The sequence below is a fragment of the Macaca thibetana genome, chromosome 11, assembly GCF_024542745.1.
Source record: "Macaca thibetana thibetana isolate TM-01 chromosome 11, ASM2454274v1, whole genome shotgun sequence".
Classification (NCBI taxonomy): Eukaryota; Metazoa; Chordata; class Mammalia; order Primates; family Cercopithecidae; genus Macaca; species Macaca thibetana.
In genome coordinates, this window is record NC_065588.1 from 52,842,136 (window position 1) to 52,860,175 (window position 18,040).

At 42.9% G+C, this 18,040-nt stretch overlaps 1 protein-coding gene across 12 annotated transcripts in view; it reads left to right on the top strand.

The window, feature by feature from the left end:
* RBMS2 (RNA binding motif single stranded interacting protein 2) overlaps window positions 1-18,040 on the top strand; it is a 95,470-nt gene that overhangs the window by 13,797 nt on the left and 63,633 nt on the right. Inside the window, exon 1 of one of the 12 annotated variants that reach the window (XM_050747325.1) lies at window positions 1,299-1,367. The exons of the other annotated variants lie outside the window; for them this stretch is intronic. The gene's annotated coding sequence lies outside the window, so the exon portion shown is untranslated. Of the gene's footprint in view, window positions 1-1,298; window positions 1,368-18,040 lie in introns of those variants that run through there. 12 annotated transcript variants of the gene reach the window in all.

The following is an 18,040-nucleotide window of genomic DNA, read 5'->3' on the forward strand; positions in this document are numbered from 1 at the left end:
CTGAGCAACAAGAGCAAAACTCTGTCTCAAAAAAAAAAAAAAAAGAAAAAGAAAAAAAAATTAAATTAAAGCACTTTTTTTTCTTCTTCTAGCCACTGTTTCATTTCTCTTCTTTCCTTTACAGTAAAACATCTTGAAAGAGCTATCTATTCAAGAATCATATATACTTGCTGTCTCCAATTTATTTCCTTTCATTCTTTTTTCTTTTATTTTCTTGAATATATTGTCTGATAATACAGAAGTTTACATGTAGTTATAAAGTGTAATAATAGAAGAACACCTGTAAGAGGTACTCTCAAGTACTAGACTAGATTCATTGCCTATAAATTACATACACAGGAATTTCTCCATCTCATCCTCTGCACCTCTTCTAGAGATAACCACTGTCCTAAATTCTGTATTTATCATTATCTTGCTTTTTATTTTATTTTTTTTTTGAGACTAGGTCTCACTTTGTCACTTGGGCTGGAGTGCAGTGGCTCAATCATGGCTCACTCACTGCAGCCTCAACTTGCCTGGCTCCAGCAATCCTCCCACCTCAGCTTCCTGAGTAGCTAGGAATACATGTGTGCATCACCATGCCCAGCTAATTTTTAAATTTTTTGTGGAGATAGGGTCTCGCTATGTTGCCCAGGCAGGTCTCGAACTCCTGACCCGAAGTGATCCTCCTGCCTTGGCCTCCCAAAGTGCTGGGATTATAGGTGTGAGCCGTGGCACCCAGCCCTATTACTTTTTTTTTTTTTTTTTTTTTTTTGAGACAGGGTCTTACTCTGTCACCCAGGCTGGAGTGCAGTGGCATGATCTCAACTCACTGCATCTTCCACCTCCCAGGTTCAGGCGATTCTCATGTCTCAGCCTTCTGAGTAGCTGGGACTACAGGCACATGCCACCACAACTGACTTATATTTGTGTTTTTAGTAGAGACAGGGTTTCACCATGTTGGCCAGGTTGGTCTCGAACTCCTGACTTCAAGTGATTCGGCCACCTTGGCCTCCCAAAGTGCTGGGATTACAGGTATGAGCCACTGCGCCCGGCAGCCCTGTTACTTTTTGAAAACATAGTTTTAGTTTTCGGTGGAGGAAAGTTAAGCCAGTTTACTTCTATACTCCCATTTTGGACTGAAAGTCTTCCCCAAAAAACATAGTTTTAAAATCATGTTTAATTTACTTGTTTGCATTGTTGTAAGTACTTTATATAACTATCTGTAATTGTATCTACATAATATATAATTATATAACTATTTTTTTCTTATTTAATCCTTACAACTTCATTATTATTATTCCCATCTTATAGATGAGGAAAAGTGAGTTACAGAGAGTTTGAAAATCATACTGCTAGTGAATGGCCCAACTGGGATTTGAACCCAGGTAATCTAGTTCCAAATCTGTGCTTGTAACCACTGCTATAGTCTCTTATTGCAGCACATAGTCTTCTGTTTGTTTTGTTTTTGTTTTTTTACTTTCAATGTTGTGTTTTCATTATTCATTCATGTTGCATGTAGATGTGTTTTATTCGTTGTTCCATGCTTTATAATATTTCATTTGTGAATATACTGTAATTTATCCACTCTCCTACCAGTGAACTTTTAGATTGTTTCTAGATTTTGTTTTTTCGTTTATGCTGTTTTTGAAATTGCTGTTCTGAACATTCTTCTGTATGTAGTGTCCTTGTGCAAGAGTTTCTCTTGGGTTTCTACTTAAGAGTGGGATTGCTGAGCCATCAGGTATGCGAATATTCCACTTTGGGAGATAATGCTAAATTGATTTCCAAAGTATTGTACCAAGTCTGTTCCCATCAACAATGTATAAAATTTGTCATGGATTTACATCCTTTCCATTTTTTGATAATGTCAGACTTCTCTCATTCCCTCTTAAACCCAAACTAATTAGGCTTTATTCCTACCACTCCACCAAAATTGATCTTTTGAAAGTCTGCAGTGACTGATGTTATTACGTAAATGTTTGTTTCTTTGTTTGTTTATTATTTTTATGATGGAGTCTCGCTCTGTCGCCCAGGCTGGAGTGTAGTGGCACGATCTCGGGTCACTGTAATCTCCGCCTCCCAGGTTCATGTCATTCTCCTGCCTCAGCCTCCCAAGTAGCTGGGACTACAGGCGCCTGCCACCACGCACGGCTAATTTTTTTGTATTTGTAGTAGAGACGGGTTTTCACCGTGTTAGCCAGGATGGTCTCGATCTCCTGACCTTGTGATCTGCCTGCCTCAGCCTCCTAAAGCACTGGGATTACAGGCATGAGCCACCACGCCCGGCCCCAGAAAATGCTTATTTTTTTTTTTTTTTTTTTGAGATGGAGTCTCGCTCTGTGGCCCAAGCTGGAGTGCAGTGGCCGGATCTCGGCTCACTGCAAGCTCCGCCGCCCGAGTTTACGCCATTCTCCTGCCTCAGCCTCCCGAGTAGCTGGGACTACAGGCGCCCGCCACCTCGCCCGGCTAGTTTTTTGTATTTTTTAGTAGAGACGGGGTTTCACCGTGTTAGCCAGGATGGTCTTGATCTCCTGACCTCGTGATCCGCCCGTCTCGGCCTCCCAAAGTGCTGGGATTACAGGCTTGAGCCACCGTGCCCGGCCAGAAAATGCTTATTTCTTTTTTTTTGTCTTTTTTTTTTTTTTTCCTTTTTGTGGAGAACGGGGTCTCGCTATATTACCCAGGCAGGTCTCGAACTCCTGGGCTCAAGCTATCCTCCCGCCTCTGCCTCCCTGAGAGCTGGGATTACAGGCGTGAGCCACCGCGCCCGGCCGAAAATGCTTATTTCTTAACTTGCATCTTAACCTATCGACAACACTTGACACAATTTATCACTCTATTCCTTGAGAAACTTTCTTCATTTGACTTACATAATACCACACTCTCCTGGTTTTCTTCTCATTTCTATGGCCTCTCTTTTTCTGGCTCCTTTCCTGGTTTCTCCTCATTTTCCTGACCTCTAAACCTTGGAGTACCCCAGAACTCAGTCCTTGACCTCTTTTCTGTCTATGTTTCTCTCTTCATAGTTTTATCCAGTTCTTGGACAGGTGCAGTAGCTCATGCCTGTAACCTCAGGCCTTTGGGAGGCTGAGGTGGGCAGATTGCTTGAGCTCAGGAGTTTGAGACCAGCTGGGGCAACATGGTGAAACCAAAATACAAAAATTAGCCAGGTGTGGTGGTGTGTGCCTGTGGTCCCAGTTACTCGGGAGGCTGAGGTGGAAGGATCACTTGAACCCAGGAGGCAGAGGTTGCAGTGAGCTGAGATTGCGCCACTGCACTCCAGCCTAGGTGACAGAGTAAGACTCCATCTCAAAAAATATATATATGTATATAAATATATATATATATATAAATATATATATATCTCCAGTCTCATAGCTTTGAATAGCATCCATATGATGGAACTCTCAACTTGGACTGCCCTCCTGTATTTTAGATTCATATATTTAACATCACACCTGACAGTTCCATTTAGACATTAATTAGACATTTCAAACTTAACAGATCTCCTGCTTGTTCTTTTCCTCCCTGCCCTGCCAAAACTGTTCTCCATCTCAGTAAATGGCAACTTCATTCTTCCATATGCTCAGACCAGAAACCTTAATATTATCCTTGACCTTTTTCTCCCATAGCTCCATATCTAATGGTATACTACTAGTATCTACTTTATTGAGCTGTTAGTAATGAATGCCTGGCACATAGTAAATGATCATTAAGGTTAACGATTGGCTGGGTGCGGTGGCTCAAACCTGTAATCCTAGCACTTTGGGAGGCTGAGGCATGTGGGTGGATCACCTGAGGTCAGAAGTTTGAGGCCATCCTGGCCAACATGGCAAAACTGTGTCTCTACTAAAAATACAAAAATTAGCTGGGCGTGGTGGCGCACACCATAATCCCAGTTATTTGGGAGGCTGAAGCAGGAGAATCACCTGAACCTGGGAGGTGGAGGTTGCAATGAGCTGAGATCGCACCCTTGCACTCCAGCCTGGGCAACAAGAGTGAAACTCCGTCTCAAAAAAAAAAAAAAAAAAAAAAAATCCCAGCACTCTGGGAGGCTGAGGCAGGCAGAATACCTGAGGTCAGGAGTTCTGCCCAGATAATTTTTGTATTTTTTGTAGAGATGGGGTTTCACCATGTTGCCCAGGCTGGTCTTGAACTCCTGGGCTCAAATAATCTCCCCACCTCAGCCTCTCAAAGTGCTGGAATTACAAGCGTGAGCCACCATGCCTGGCCTGAGCTTCTTGAAGGAGTAGTCTGTATAGAGTCTCTGTTTCCTTACATCCCACTCTTTTTCTTAGTAAGATCCCTTCCTTCCTTCCTTCCTTCCTTCCTTGCTTCCTTCCTTCCTTCTCTTTCTTTTCTCTCTTTTCTCTCCTCTCCTTCTTTCTTGTTTTTTTGTTTGTTTGTTTGAGATGGAGTATCGCTCTGTCTCCCAGGCTGGAATGCAGTGGCATGATCTTGGCTTACTGCAACCTCCACCTGGCAGGTTCAAGCAATTCTCCTGCTTCAGCCTTCCGAGTAGCTGGGACTACACGCGTGCACCACCATGCCTGGCTAATTTTTTGTATTTTTAGTAGAAACAGGGTTTCACCATGCTGGCCAGGCTGGTCTGGAACTCCTGACCTCATGATCTGCCACCACCCCCCGCCGCCCTCGGCCTCCTAAAGTGCTGGGATTACAGGTGTGAGCCACTGTACCCGGCCTATTTTTATGTTTAATTGTGACAAATATACATAACATAAAATGTACCATCTTGAACTTTTTTTTTTGAGACAGAGTTTCACTCTTGTTGCCCAGGCTGGAGTGCAATGGCACGATCTCAGTTCACTGCAAACTCCACCCCCTGGGTTCAAGCGATTCTCCTGCCTCAGCCTCCCAAGTAGCTGGGATTATAGTCATGCACCACCACACCCGGCTAATTTTGTATTTTTTTAGTAGAGACAGGGTTTCTCCATGTCGGTCAGGCTAGTCCTGAACTCCCGACCTCAGGTGATCCACCCACCTCGGCCTCCCAAAGTGCTGGGATTACAGGCATAAGCCACTGCGCTGGCCTTTTTTTTTTTTTTTTTTTTTTTTTGAGACGGAGTCTTGCTCTGTTGTCCAGGCTGGTGTGCAGTGGCATGATCTTGGCTCACTGCAACCTCCGCCTCCCAGGTTCAAGTGATTCTCCTGCCTCAGCCTCCAAAGTAGCTGGGATTACAGGCACCTGCCATCATGCCTGGCTAATGTTTGTAGTTTTAGTAAAGATGAGATTTCACTATGTTGGTCAGGCTGGCCTTGAACTCCTGACCTCAAGCAATCCACTCGCCTCAGCCTCCCAAAGTGCTGGGATTACAGGTGTGAGGCACCCACCGCGCCCGGCTCATCTTGAACATTTTAGTGTACAGTTTAGTAGCGTTAAGTGCATTTACATTGTGCACAACCCATCTCCAGAATTCTTTTCATCTTACGGAACTGAAACTCTATACCCATTAAACAACTGCACATTCTCCTCTCCCTCCAGCCTCTGGCAATCACTGTTCTACTTTCTGTCTCGATGAATTTGACTACCCTATGTACCTTATGTAAGTGGAATCATACAATATTTTGGTGACTGGCTTATTTCACTTGGTATAATGCCCTCGTGGTTCATCTATGTTGTAGCATGTGTCAGTGTTTCCTTGCCTTTCACCCTGAATAATGTTTCATTGTATGTTCAGCATATAGCACATATTTGTTTATTCATTTGCCCATTGATGGATACTTGGGTTGCTTCTACCTTTTGGCTGTTGTGAATAATGTTGCTATGAACTTGAGTGTACAAATTCACTCAGGTGTCCCTTTGAGACACTGCTTTCAATTCTTTTGGGTATATACCCAGAAGTGGAATTGCTACATCATATGGTAAGTCTATTTTTAACTTTTTCAGGAACCACTGTCCTGTTTGCAATGCTGCACAGGGTTCCAATTTCTCTGCATCCTTACCAACATTTGTTGTTTTCTGCTTTTTTTTTTTTTTTTTTTTTTTTGACAAGTAGCCATCCTGATGGGTGTGAGGTGGTATCCCATGGTTTTGAGTTCTGTTTCTCTAATGATTAGTGATGTTGAACATCTTTTCGTATACTTATTGGTCATTTGTAAATCTTCTTTGGAGATAAGTCTATTCAAGTTCTTTGCTTATTTTATTTTATTATTTTTTTATTTATTTATTTGAGATGGAGTTTTGCTCTTTTTGCCCAGGCTGGAGTGCAACGGCATGATCTCGGCTCATTGCAACCTCCACCTCCCGGGTTCAAGTGACTCTCCTGCCTCAGCCTCCTGAGTAGCTGGGATTACAGACATGCACCACCACGCCCAGCTAATTTTTGTATTTTTAGTAGAGATGGGGTTTTGCTATGTTGGCCAGGCTAATCTCAAACTCCTGGCCTCATGTGATCCACCCATTTCAGCCTCCCAAAGTGCCTGGAATTACAGGCATGAGCCACCACACCCGGCCCATCTTTGGGATTTTGATAGGGATTACATTGAATCTGCAGATTACAGGCATGAGCCACCACACTCAGCCCATTTTTGGGATTTTGTTAGGGATTACATTGAATCTGCAGATTGCTTTGCATAGTACTGGTATCTTTTTTTTTTTTTTTTTTTTTTTTTTTGAGACGGAGTCTTGCTCTGTCGCCCAGACTGGAGTGCAGTAGCGCGATCTTGGCTCGCTGCAACCTCCGCCTCCTGGGTTCGAGCAATTCTCTGCCTCAGCCTCCTCAGTAGGTGGGATTACAGGTGCCTTCCACCAAGCCCGGCTAATTTTTGTATTTTTAGTAGAGACGGGGTTTCATCATCTTGGCCAGGCTGGTCTTGAACTCCTGACCTCGTGATCCATCCGCCTTGGCCTCCCAAAGTGCTGGGATTACAGGCGTGAGCCACCGTGCCCGGCCCTGATATCTTAACAATGTTAATGCTTCCAATCCATGAGCATGGAGTGTCTTTCCATATATTTGTGTCTTCTGCAATTTATTTTAGGAATGTTTTTAACTTTCACTGTACAAGTCTTTTGCCTCCTTGGTTAACCTTATTCTTAAGCATATTATTATTTTTGGTGCTATTAGAAATGGAACAGTTTTCTTAATTTCCTTTTCAAATCATTCGTTGTTAATTATATAAAATTCAGAAATTTTTTTTTTTTTTTTTTTTTTTTTTTTTGAGACAGAGTCTTGCTCTGTTGCCCAGACTGGAATGCAGTGGAGCAATCTCAGCTCACTGCAACCTCTGCCTCCTGGGTTCAAGCAATTCTCCTGCCTCAGCCTCGCAAATAGCTGGGATTACAGGTGCATGCCACCATACCCAGCTAACTTTTTGTATTTTTAGTAGAGATGAGGTTTCACCATGTTGGCCAGGCTGGTCTGGAACTCCTGAACTGAAGTGATTTGCCCTCCTCAGCCTTCCAAAGTACTAAGATTACAGGCATGAGCCACTGCGCCCAGCCAGAATTCAGCAATTCTATAAATCTATTTTTGTGTATTGATTCAGCAAATCAGATATTGCCTTTCTGTTATAGAGGGTAAAGATTTATTTCTTTTAAATCCCATGCCCTTATGTTCCAGCCTCCCCTTTCTTCCCAACTTCTGTGTATAAGTTCTGTCATGATTTTTAGTTAAATCAGTATTCAGTATTTATATTTTGATTTTATAAGTATTATTTCTAACTAAGCTGTATAATATGCTAAGATAATAGTTCCTTTGTTCAATTTTTGTTTTCCCTGGAGTGAATAATTACCTTGTTTCTTAGTTTTATATTATATAATAGACAGCATTTTTACATACCAGTTACTGTTCTTCTATTTTTTTTGAGATGGAGTTTCGCTCTTGTTGCCCAGACTGGGGTGCAAAGGCGTGATCTCGGCTCACTGCAACCTCTGCCTCCCAGGTTCAAGCGATTCTCCTCCCTCAGCCTCCTGAGCATACCAGTTACTGTTCTAAGCCCTTTATAAAATTTAACTCACATAAACCTAAAAACTGAGAGGCTAGATGTTTCATTACATTCCAGTGTCACTGGCCTTCTTTTCCCTCCAAAGTCCCACCTTATAGCTTTTAACTGTGTTGTTCCCTCTTTCTGGAACGATCTCTTTCATTCTCCGAATGACTAGTTTCTTCTCATCCTTGAAGTCTTTTGTACTTGAATGTCATCTTTCTGACTAGTCTAATGAAAATAGGCCACGACCTTCTTTTTTTTTTTGGTAGCCCACTTATCACAGTGGTTAATTAATAAATTATTTTATGATTATTTGATTAATGTCTCTCTTCCCACTAAATACCCCTGAAAATTTCATTAGGGCCAAAACCATGTCTGGTTTAGCTAAGCATTTTGTCCTTGGTACCTGATGTAGTGTCTAGTACTCTAAAGTGGGCATTGAATATTTATTGAATGAATAGATGTCAGCTCCCTTTATGTTTCAGGCACCATGATAAGAGTTTTACATGTATGTATGAATGTATTTATGTATTTATTTGTATTTACATATATGTATGTATTTATTTATTTATTTATTGCAGAAGGGGATCTCACTTCCTCTCCCAGGCTGGAGTGGAGTGGTGTGATCATAGCTCGCTGCAACCTCAACCACCTGAGCTCAGGTGATCCTCCTGCCTTAGCCTTCCATGTAGCTGGGACTGCAGGTGTACACTAACACACCCAACTGATTTTTTAAAATTTGTTTTTTTAGAGACAAGGTCTCACTATGTTGCCCAGACTGATCTCAAACTTCTGACTTCAAGTGATCCTCCCACCTCAGTCTTCAGAGTAGCTGGGATTATAGGCAAGAATAACCACACCTGGCTACCTGCATTTATCTTAATCCCCACAACAGTCCTATTTCATAGGTGTTGTTAACTATCCCCATTTTATAGGTAAGGTCAAGCAACTTATCCAAAGTCACACAGCTAGTACAAGACAATGGTAGAGTTAAACCCAAATATTGGTTGTGCTCGGTGGCTCATGCCTGTAATCCCAGCACTTTGGGAGGTCAAGGCAGGAGGATCACTTGAACCCAGAGTTCAAGACCAGACTAGGTAACAGGGCAAGACTAAGTCTCTACAAAAATTTCAAATAGTATCCAGGTGTGGTAGCATGCGCCTGTAGTCGAGGCTACTCAGGAGGCTGAGGTAGGAAGATTGCTTGAGCCCAGGAATTCGGGGCTACGGTGAACCATGATTGTGCCACTACACTCCAGCCTGGGCAACAGAGTGAGACCTTGACTCAAAAAAAAAAAAAACCACACACCCCAAAAACCCCTAATTCTCTGTGACTTTTGAGCCAGTGTTTTAACCATTTTCTGTTGGTTAATGGGATTTACAGTCAAGAAAAATACTTTTTAAAAAATTGAGTAAACATTGATTCCTTGCCTATTCAGTTGCTGAATGAACAGTGAAAAATTAAGTAGTTATATAAAGAGTGAATCTGATTTTTCCTCATTTGTAAAATAAAGACATTAATTAGGAATGGAATTGATTACTTTAACTCAAATTGAATTACTATTAAATTATTATTTTACAAATAATAGGATTTGCAAACTGATAGGACTATACTCTTACCTTTACCCCATTATTTCAATTACCAAAAATAACATTTGCATAGCTCTTAAAGATTGTTGGGGTTTGAGGGTTTCAATCTGAAGCATTCCTCTTACTTCAATCCAGTTGAGAAATACGAAAAAAGTTTGACAGATGGAAATAAAGTAACACTGTTATTACTAATAAAACTAATCTTCAAGAAGATAGCTTATATTTGTGGGCTAGTAGATGTTCTAATACTGAATCCAGAATTAGACAGATTTATCCACCTAAATACAAACAGTACTTAAAAACCAGACAAAAACCTATGGACTTCTTCATGCGGGCACTTACCCTATAAAATTTGACCAGTTCAGAGTAGCAAAGCTGAGTGTGTACTCCCTGTAGCCAGCTGGATCTCAAAATAGGAAAGAAGGAGCTGTGTTTTTCTTCTAGTCACTAAGAAGGGAGGGGTGATATGCTAAACACTTGGCTGTCTACATTGAAAGAAACATCTGGAGTAGGGAATAAGAGAAGCAGCCTCAACCTCCCTGGCTCAAGTGATCCTCGCAGGGCAGCCTCCTGAGTAGCTAGGACTACAGGTGCACACCACTATGTCAGGCTAATTTTTAAACTTTTTCGTAGAGGCAGGGTCTCCCTGTGTTGCCCAGGATGGTCTCAAACTCCTGGGCTCAAGCAATCCTCCCATCTCCGTCTCCCAAAGTGTTAGGATTATAGCCATCAGCCACCATACCTGGCCTCTTTATTTATTTTTTAACCATCCCATATTTCATTTCTTTTTATTATTTTTATTTATTTATTTGTTTGTTTGTTTGTTTATTTATTGAGATGAAGTCTCACTCTGTCACCCAGAATGGAGTGCAATGGTACAATCTTAGCTCACTGCAACCTCCGTCTCCTGGGTTCAAGCAATTCTCCTGTCTCAGCCTCCAAATTTCTTTTTTAAAAAATTTTATATACAGACAGTATCTCACTGTGTTTCTCAAGCTGGTCTCAAACTCCTGGCCTCAATGATTCTCCTGCCTTGGTTTCTCTGTGTTGGTATTACAGGCATGAGCCACCACACCCAGCCCCATACTTCATTTCAAAGTGTCCATGAAGGCCGGGCACAGTGACTCACGCCTGTAATCCCAACACTTTGGGAGGCCGAGGCAAGTGGATCACCTGAGGCCAGGAGTTCAAGACCAGCCTGGCCAACATGGTGAAACCTCATCACTACTAAAAAACCAAAAAAGTAGCTGGGCGTGGTGGTGGGCGCCTGTAATTCCAGCTACCTGGGAGGCTGAGGAAGGAGAATCGCTTGAACCCAGGAGGCAGAGGTTGTGGTGAGCCGAGATCATGCCGTTACACTTCAGTCTGGGCAACAGAGCAAGACTCTGTCTCAAAAAAAAAACAAAAAACAAAAAAAAGAAAGTACTGACAGTCACCATTTTTTTTTTTGAGACAGTTTTGCTCTGTGGCCCAGGGTAGAGTACAGGCTGGTCTCAAACTTCTGACCTCAAGTATCCACCTGCCTCGGCCTCCCAGAGTGCTGGGATTACAGGTGCATGCCACCACACCTGGCTAATTTTTGTATTTTTAGTAGAGACGGGGTTTCACCATGTTGGCTAGACTGGTCTTGAGCTCCTGACCTTGGGTGATCCGCCCACCTCAGCCTCCCAAAGTGCTGGGATTATAGGCGTGAGCCACCATGCCCGGCCATAGGGTCACCTTTTAAAACCAGCTATAGGCCGGGCGTGGAGGCTCATGCCTGTAATCCCAGCACTTTGGGAGGCCAAGGCGGGTGAATCACAAGGTCAAGAGTTCGAGACCAGCCTGACCAACATGGTGAAACCCCATCTCTACTAAAAATACAAAAATTAGCCAGGTGTGGTGTTGAATGCCTGTAATCCTAGCTACTCAAGAGGCTGAGGCAGGAGAATTGCTTGAACCCGGGAGGTGGAGCTTGCAGTGAGCTGGGATCACACTACTGCACTCCAGCCTGGGCAACAGAGCGGGACTTCGTCTCAAAAAAAAAACCCATCTATGCTGGGCAGTTATGCGGCATGTATTCTCTGCCTCAGGCTCTGTTTTAGAGATGCCTTTCTTGTTTTACATTGTTGTTTTTAGTAAGAGGAGTTGCAGGAAATATTTGTTTATTTCTCTTACATGATTTGAGCTTCAATAAAATATATTTATCTTGTGACTGACTTTTCTACCTGGAAATGAAGTAGAGTGATGCCACCTAGGCTGAATTCTGTGCCAGTTCATGGTAACTTCTGTTAACCTAACGTCTCAAGATAGTTTCAGTAGTTGGAATGTCTTCTTCTGTCTACCCATCTTCATCACATTTTGTTGTTGTTGTTGAGACAGGGTCTTGCTCTGTTGCCCAGGCTGTAGTGCAGTAGTGCAATCATGGCTCAATGCATCCTCAGTCTCTCAAGTTCGATGATCTTCCCACCTGAGCCTCCTGAGTAGCTAGGACTACAGGCACATGCCACCATGCCCAGCTAATTTTTAATTTTCTTTTTTTGGTAGAGACGGGATTTTGCCATGTTGCCCAAGCTGGTCTTGAACTCCTGGGCTCAAGCAATCCACCTGCCTCAGACTACCAAAGTGTTGAGATTATAGGCATGAGGCACCACACCTGGCCCTCATCACATTTTTTTTTGACTATATATTCAAATTTCAATCGTTTTGGGGGTACAGGTGGGTTTTGGTTACATGGATAAGTTCTTCAGTGGTGGTTTCTGAGATTTTAGTGCACCTGTCACCTGAGCAGTTTACACTGTACCCAATATGTAGTCTTTTATCCTTCACCCCCTTCCAGCCTTCCCTCCCAGTCCCCAAATTCCATTATATTACTCTTGTGCCTTCGCATCCTCATAGCTTAGCTCTCATTTATAAGTGAGAACATATAATATGCAGTTTTCCATTCCTGAGTTACTTCATTTAGAATAATGGCCTACAGCTCCATCCAAGTTGCTGCAAATGACATTATTTTGTTCCTTTTTATGGCTGAGTAGTATTCCATGGTATATATATACCACATTTTCTTTATCCACTTGTTGGTCGATGAGCACTTAGGTTGGTTCCATATCTTTGCAATTGCAAATTGTGCTGCTATAAACATGCACCTCATCACATTTTTATAACAGCTCTATTGAGATATAATTCACACATCATACAATTTAAAGTTCACACATCATACATTTAAAGTATAAAATTCAGTGGTTCTTAGTATATGCAGTTTTGCATCCACTACCATAGTCAATTTTAGAACATTTTATTATACCCCAAAAGAAATCCTACCCACTTACCTATCACCACTTAATCCTCCCATTACTCCTCTCCCATTGCCCTAGGTAGTCACTAATTTACTTTCTGTCTCTATAGATTGCCCTATTCTGGACATTTTATATAGATGGAATCATGCAACATGTGGTCCTTTGTTACTGGCTTCTGTCTCTTTGCATAGTGTTTTTAGGCTTACTTCACATTGTACCATGTATCAGTACTTTCTTCCCTTTTATGGCTGAATAAATATTTCATCATATGAATATATCACATTTTATTTATCCAGTTATCAGTTGATAAACATTTGTCTTGTTTCCACTTTGGGCTATTATGAATAGTGCTTCTGTGAAATTTGTGTACAGGTTTTGTGTAAGCATATTTCTTCTCTTTTTTTTCTTTTCTTTTCTTTTTTTTTTTTGAGACAGGGTCTCACTCTGTTGCCCAAGCTGGAGTGCAGTGGCAGGATCTTGGCTCACTGCAATCTCTGCCTCCTGGGTTCAGGCAATTCTTGTACCTCAGTCTCCCGAGTAGTTGGGATTACAGGCATGCACCACCACACCCAGCTAATTTTTGTATTTTTAGTAGAGACAGAACTTCACCATGTTGGCCAGGCTGGTCTTAAACTCCTGGCCTCAAATGATCCAACTGCCTCAGCCTCCCAAAGTGCTGGGATTACAGGCTTGAGCCACCGCACCTGGCCCTGTGTGGGCATGTTTTCAATTCTCTTGGGTGTATACCTAGCAGCGGAGTTGCTGCGGTAACTCTATGCTTTAACCATTTGAGGAACTGCCCAACTGTCCTCCAAAGCAGCTGCATCGTTTTGCAATGCCATAAGTGGTATATGAGGTTTCCAATTTCTTTACACCCTTCAGAACTTGTTATCTGTCTTTTTTATTTATTTATTTATTTATTTATTTATTTATTTATTTAGAGACGGAGTCTCGCTCTGTCGCCCAGGCTGGAGTGCAGTGGCCGGATCTCAGCTCACTGCAAGCTCCGCCTCCCGGGTCTACGCCATTCTCCTGCCTCAGCCTCCCGAGTAGCTGGGACTACAGGCGCCCGCCACCTCGCCCGGCTAGTTTTTTGTATTTTTTAGTAGAGACGGGGTTTCACTGTGTTAGCCAGGATGGTCTCCATCTCCTGACCTCGTGATCCGCCCGTCTCGGCCTCCCAAAGTGCTGGGATTACAGGCTTGAGCCACCGCGCCTGGCCCTGTCTTTTTTATTATAGCCATTCTAGTACGTATGAAGTGATAGCTTGCTGTGATTTTGATTTGCATTTCCTTAATGACTCTCCATTAAAAGTTTATTATTCTGGGCTGCGTGCGGTGGCTCACACCTGTAATCCTAACACTTTGGGAGGCTGAGGCGGGTGCATCATTTGAGGTCAGGAGTTCAAAACCAGCCTGGCCAACATGGTGAAACCCCGTCTCTACTAAAAATATTTTTAAAATTAGACAGGCATGGTGGCGGGTGCCTGTAATCCCAGCTACTCAGGAGGCTGAGGCAGGAGAATCGCTTGAACCCGGGAGGCAGAGGTTGCAGAGCCAAGATCGCGCCGCTGCACTCCAGCCTGGGCAACGAGAGTGAAACTCCATCAGAAAAAACAAAAACAAAAAAAGTTTATTGTTCTGGCTGAGAATGGTGGCTCATGCCTGTAATCCCAGCACTTTGGGAGGCCAAAGTAGGAGGATTGCTTGAGTCCAGGAGTTTGAGACCAGACTGGGCACATAATGAGTCCCTGTCTCTATTTTTCAAAAGTAATTAATTATTGTTCTGCTTATCCTTTCAAGGCCCAAGTGTCTTTTTTGAGAGACTTCACCCTCAGGAATTAATTGTGTCTTCTTTCATATTCTTATACCATTAGTACAAATATTTTGTTCTGACTTTTCTTTTCTTTTCTTTTTTTGAGACAGTTTCATTCTTGTTGCCCAGGCTGAAGTGCAATGGCATGACCTCAGCTCACTGCAACCTCTCCCTCCCAGGGTCAAGTGATTCTCCTGCCTCAGCCTCCCAAGTAGCTGGGATTATAGGTGCGAGCCACGGCACCCAGCCCATTCTGCTACTTTTCTAGATCGTAAGCTCTAGTTTGTGAACTTGTTAGTGACTCCTTGTGGATGTGCATTTAAATTTATTATGTACCTCCCTGTGGAGTGTGTTAATAAATAAATATATTATGAAATATTTCACTCATACGCCATTCATCTATGAGTCCCCACAGCATCAAGCAGTGTTTATACATAGTTGGTATTCAAATATTTCCTTGGCTGGATGTGGTGGCTCACACCTGTAATCCCAGAACTTTTGGAGGCCGCTAAGGTGGGCAGATCACATGCAGTCAGGAGTTCAAGACCAGTCTGGCCAACATGGTGAAACCCCATCTCTACTAAAAATATAAAAATTAGCCAGGCATGGTGGCACATGCCTGTAATCCCAGCTCCTTGGGAGGCTGAGGCAGGAGAATTGCCTGAACCCAGGAGGCAGAGGTTGCAGTGAGCTGAGATTGCACCACTGCACTCCAACGTGGGCAACAGAGCGAAACTCTGTCTCAAAAAACAAACAAACCAACAAATATTTGCTGAATGATTGAAATAGTGCAAAGGATCTCATGGGTAATTATTATGGGTTCTGTTACTTCTCAGAGAAAGTGAACTTTCTCTTATTAGGTGATACAATGACTTGGAACCCAGGAAATAGTGTATTTTAGGCAAACGTTCAGATATGTTATATGTCCTGGAGACCACTGGCTCCAGTAATATGTCTTGTGGATCATCCACATTCCAGTTGCATTAGGAATTTTGATGTTAGGCCGCTGGATTGTGTATCTGTGAGACTTTTTAGGGATTTATTAACATGATACTCAATTAGAAAACCCTGTGTTTATTTCACTCATTTTAACAAATATCTGTGCCTATTATGTACCAGGAACTTAGCTAGGTATCAGATGTGGGGTCGGGTTTTCTCCTGCTCTGGCAGTTCATAGTTAAGGGCCCAGGGTGAGGATGACTTTGATGGCAAATGAATGGATACAGGATTCATAAACTTTATGAAACTAGACTAAATGAGCACTCGATCGGAGAGCTTAATTTTCAGAAATACAACTTCTCTATTTGTTTTGTTTTCTGAGACAAAGTCTCACTCTGTCACCCAGGCTGGAATGATCTCGGCTCATTGCAACCTCTGATACCCAGGTTCAAGTGATTCTCATGCCTCAGCCTCCCCAGTAGCTGGGATCACAGGTGCGCACCACCATGTCTAATTTTTTTATTTTTAGTAGAGACAGGGTTTCAGCATGTTGACCAGGCTGGTCTTGAACTCCTGGCCTTAAGCAATCTACCTGCCTCTGCCTCCCAAAGTGCTCAGATTACAGGCTCGAGCCACTGGGCCGGGCCAGAAATGCAGCTTCTTTAAAGACAATGTTTTACTTATACTAGATTATAATTACAAGTAGCTCATCTGATTGGATCATTCTCTTAAAAGATCTGATGAAAACCTAGTGATTGGGAAGTAGGCATTGTGCCACCCTATCATTATAATCTCTTGAAAGAGAGCAAACAGAAGGACACTCTCTTTTCTCCTTGTTTCATGCGACTCAGTAAGACAGGAAACATGAAGTTTCTGCTATAGGAACAGGGGAATTCGATTTTTCTTTTTCTGGGTGAAAGATGAAGGAGTTATATATTTTTATGTCTACGTCCCACTAGCCTTTCCCCCAGATTAGTGAATGTTCTGGGGAAGGGAAGGATAGGACTGTATTATCACTCACACTAGTTTGAAATGGTTCTCAGGGGCCATCAGTCTTATGTCAAGCCCTATGCTAGAAAATGAAGAGCCAGGCAGGGCGCGGTGGCTAACACCTATAATCCCACCACTTTGAGAGGCTGAGGCGGGCAGATCCACCTGAGGTCAGGAGTTCGAGACCAGCCTGACCAACATGGAGAAACCCCATCTCTACTAAAAATACAAAATTAGCCAGGCGTGGTGGTGCAAGCCTGTAATCCCAGTTACTCAGGAGGCTGAGGCAGGAGACTCACTTGAACCCAGGAGGCAGAGGTTGCAGTGAGCCAAGATCATGCCATTGCACTTCAGTCTGGGCAGCAAGAACGAAACTCCGTCTCAAAAAAAAAAAAAAAAGGAAAAAAAAGAAAATGAAGAGCCAGATTTTTTCCTTAATCCTCCTGTACTATGGTGGATTTCATAAACTGCAGCAGATTCTAAATCTTAAATCTCATTTGCTATTTATTGATATCTTAAATGTCATTTTCATGTGAGAATCAATGTCAGGGTTATTAGAGGACCTGAATTGGCTGAATTGTCAGTTCTCCAGGTTTCTCTTAAGAAAGGGATAGACTAGACCAGGCGCAGTGCCTCATATCTATAATGCCAGCCATTTTGGAGGCTGAGGTGGGCAGATTGCTTGAGCTCAGGAGTTTGAGACCAGCCTGAGCAACATGGTGAAACCCTGTCTCTACAAAAAATACAAAAATTAGCCAGGCGTGATTGTGTGTGCCTGTAGTCCCAGCTACTCAGGAGGCTGAGGTGGGAGGATCACTTGAGCCCAGGAGGTTGAGGCTACAATGAACTGTGATTGTGCCACTACATTCCAGCCTGCCTAGGTGACAGGTTGAGACCCTTTCTCAAAAAAAAAAAAAAAAAGGCCAGGCACGGTGGCTTACGCCTGTAATTCCAGCGTTTTGGGAGACCGAAGTAGGTGGATCACATGCGATCAGGAGTTTGACAGCACCCTGGCCAACATGGTGAAACCCTGTCTCTACTAAAAACACAAAAATTAGCTGGGTGTGGTGGCACACATCTGTAATCCCAGCTACTTAGGAGGCTGAGGTAGGAGAATCGCTTGAACCTGGGAGGCGGAGGTTGTGGTGAGCCGAGATCGCGCCATTGCACTCCAGCCTGGGTGACAGAGCAAGACTCCGTATCAAAAAAAAAAAGGAAGGGAAGAGAAAGGCCGAGGCAGGAGGATCACTTGAGGCCAGGAGTTCAAGACCAGCTTAAGCAACATAGCAAAAAATTTAGAAATTAGCCAGGTATGGTGGCGTGCACCTGTATTCCTAGCTACTTGGGGCACTGAAGCAGGAGGATCACTTGAGCCCAGGAGTTTGAGGCTGCAGTGAGCTATGATCGCGTATCACTGCACTGTAGCCTGGGTGACAGAGCAAGACCCTGTCTCAAAAAAAAAAAAAAAAAAAGAAAAAAGAAAAAAAAGGGGATAGATCTCTG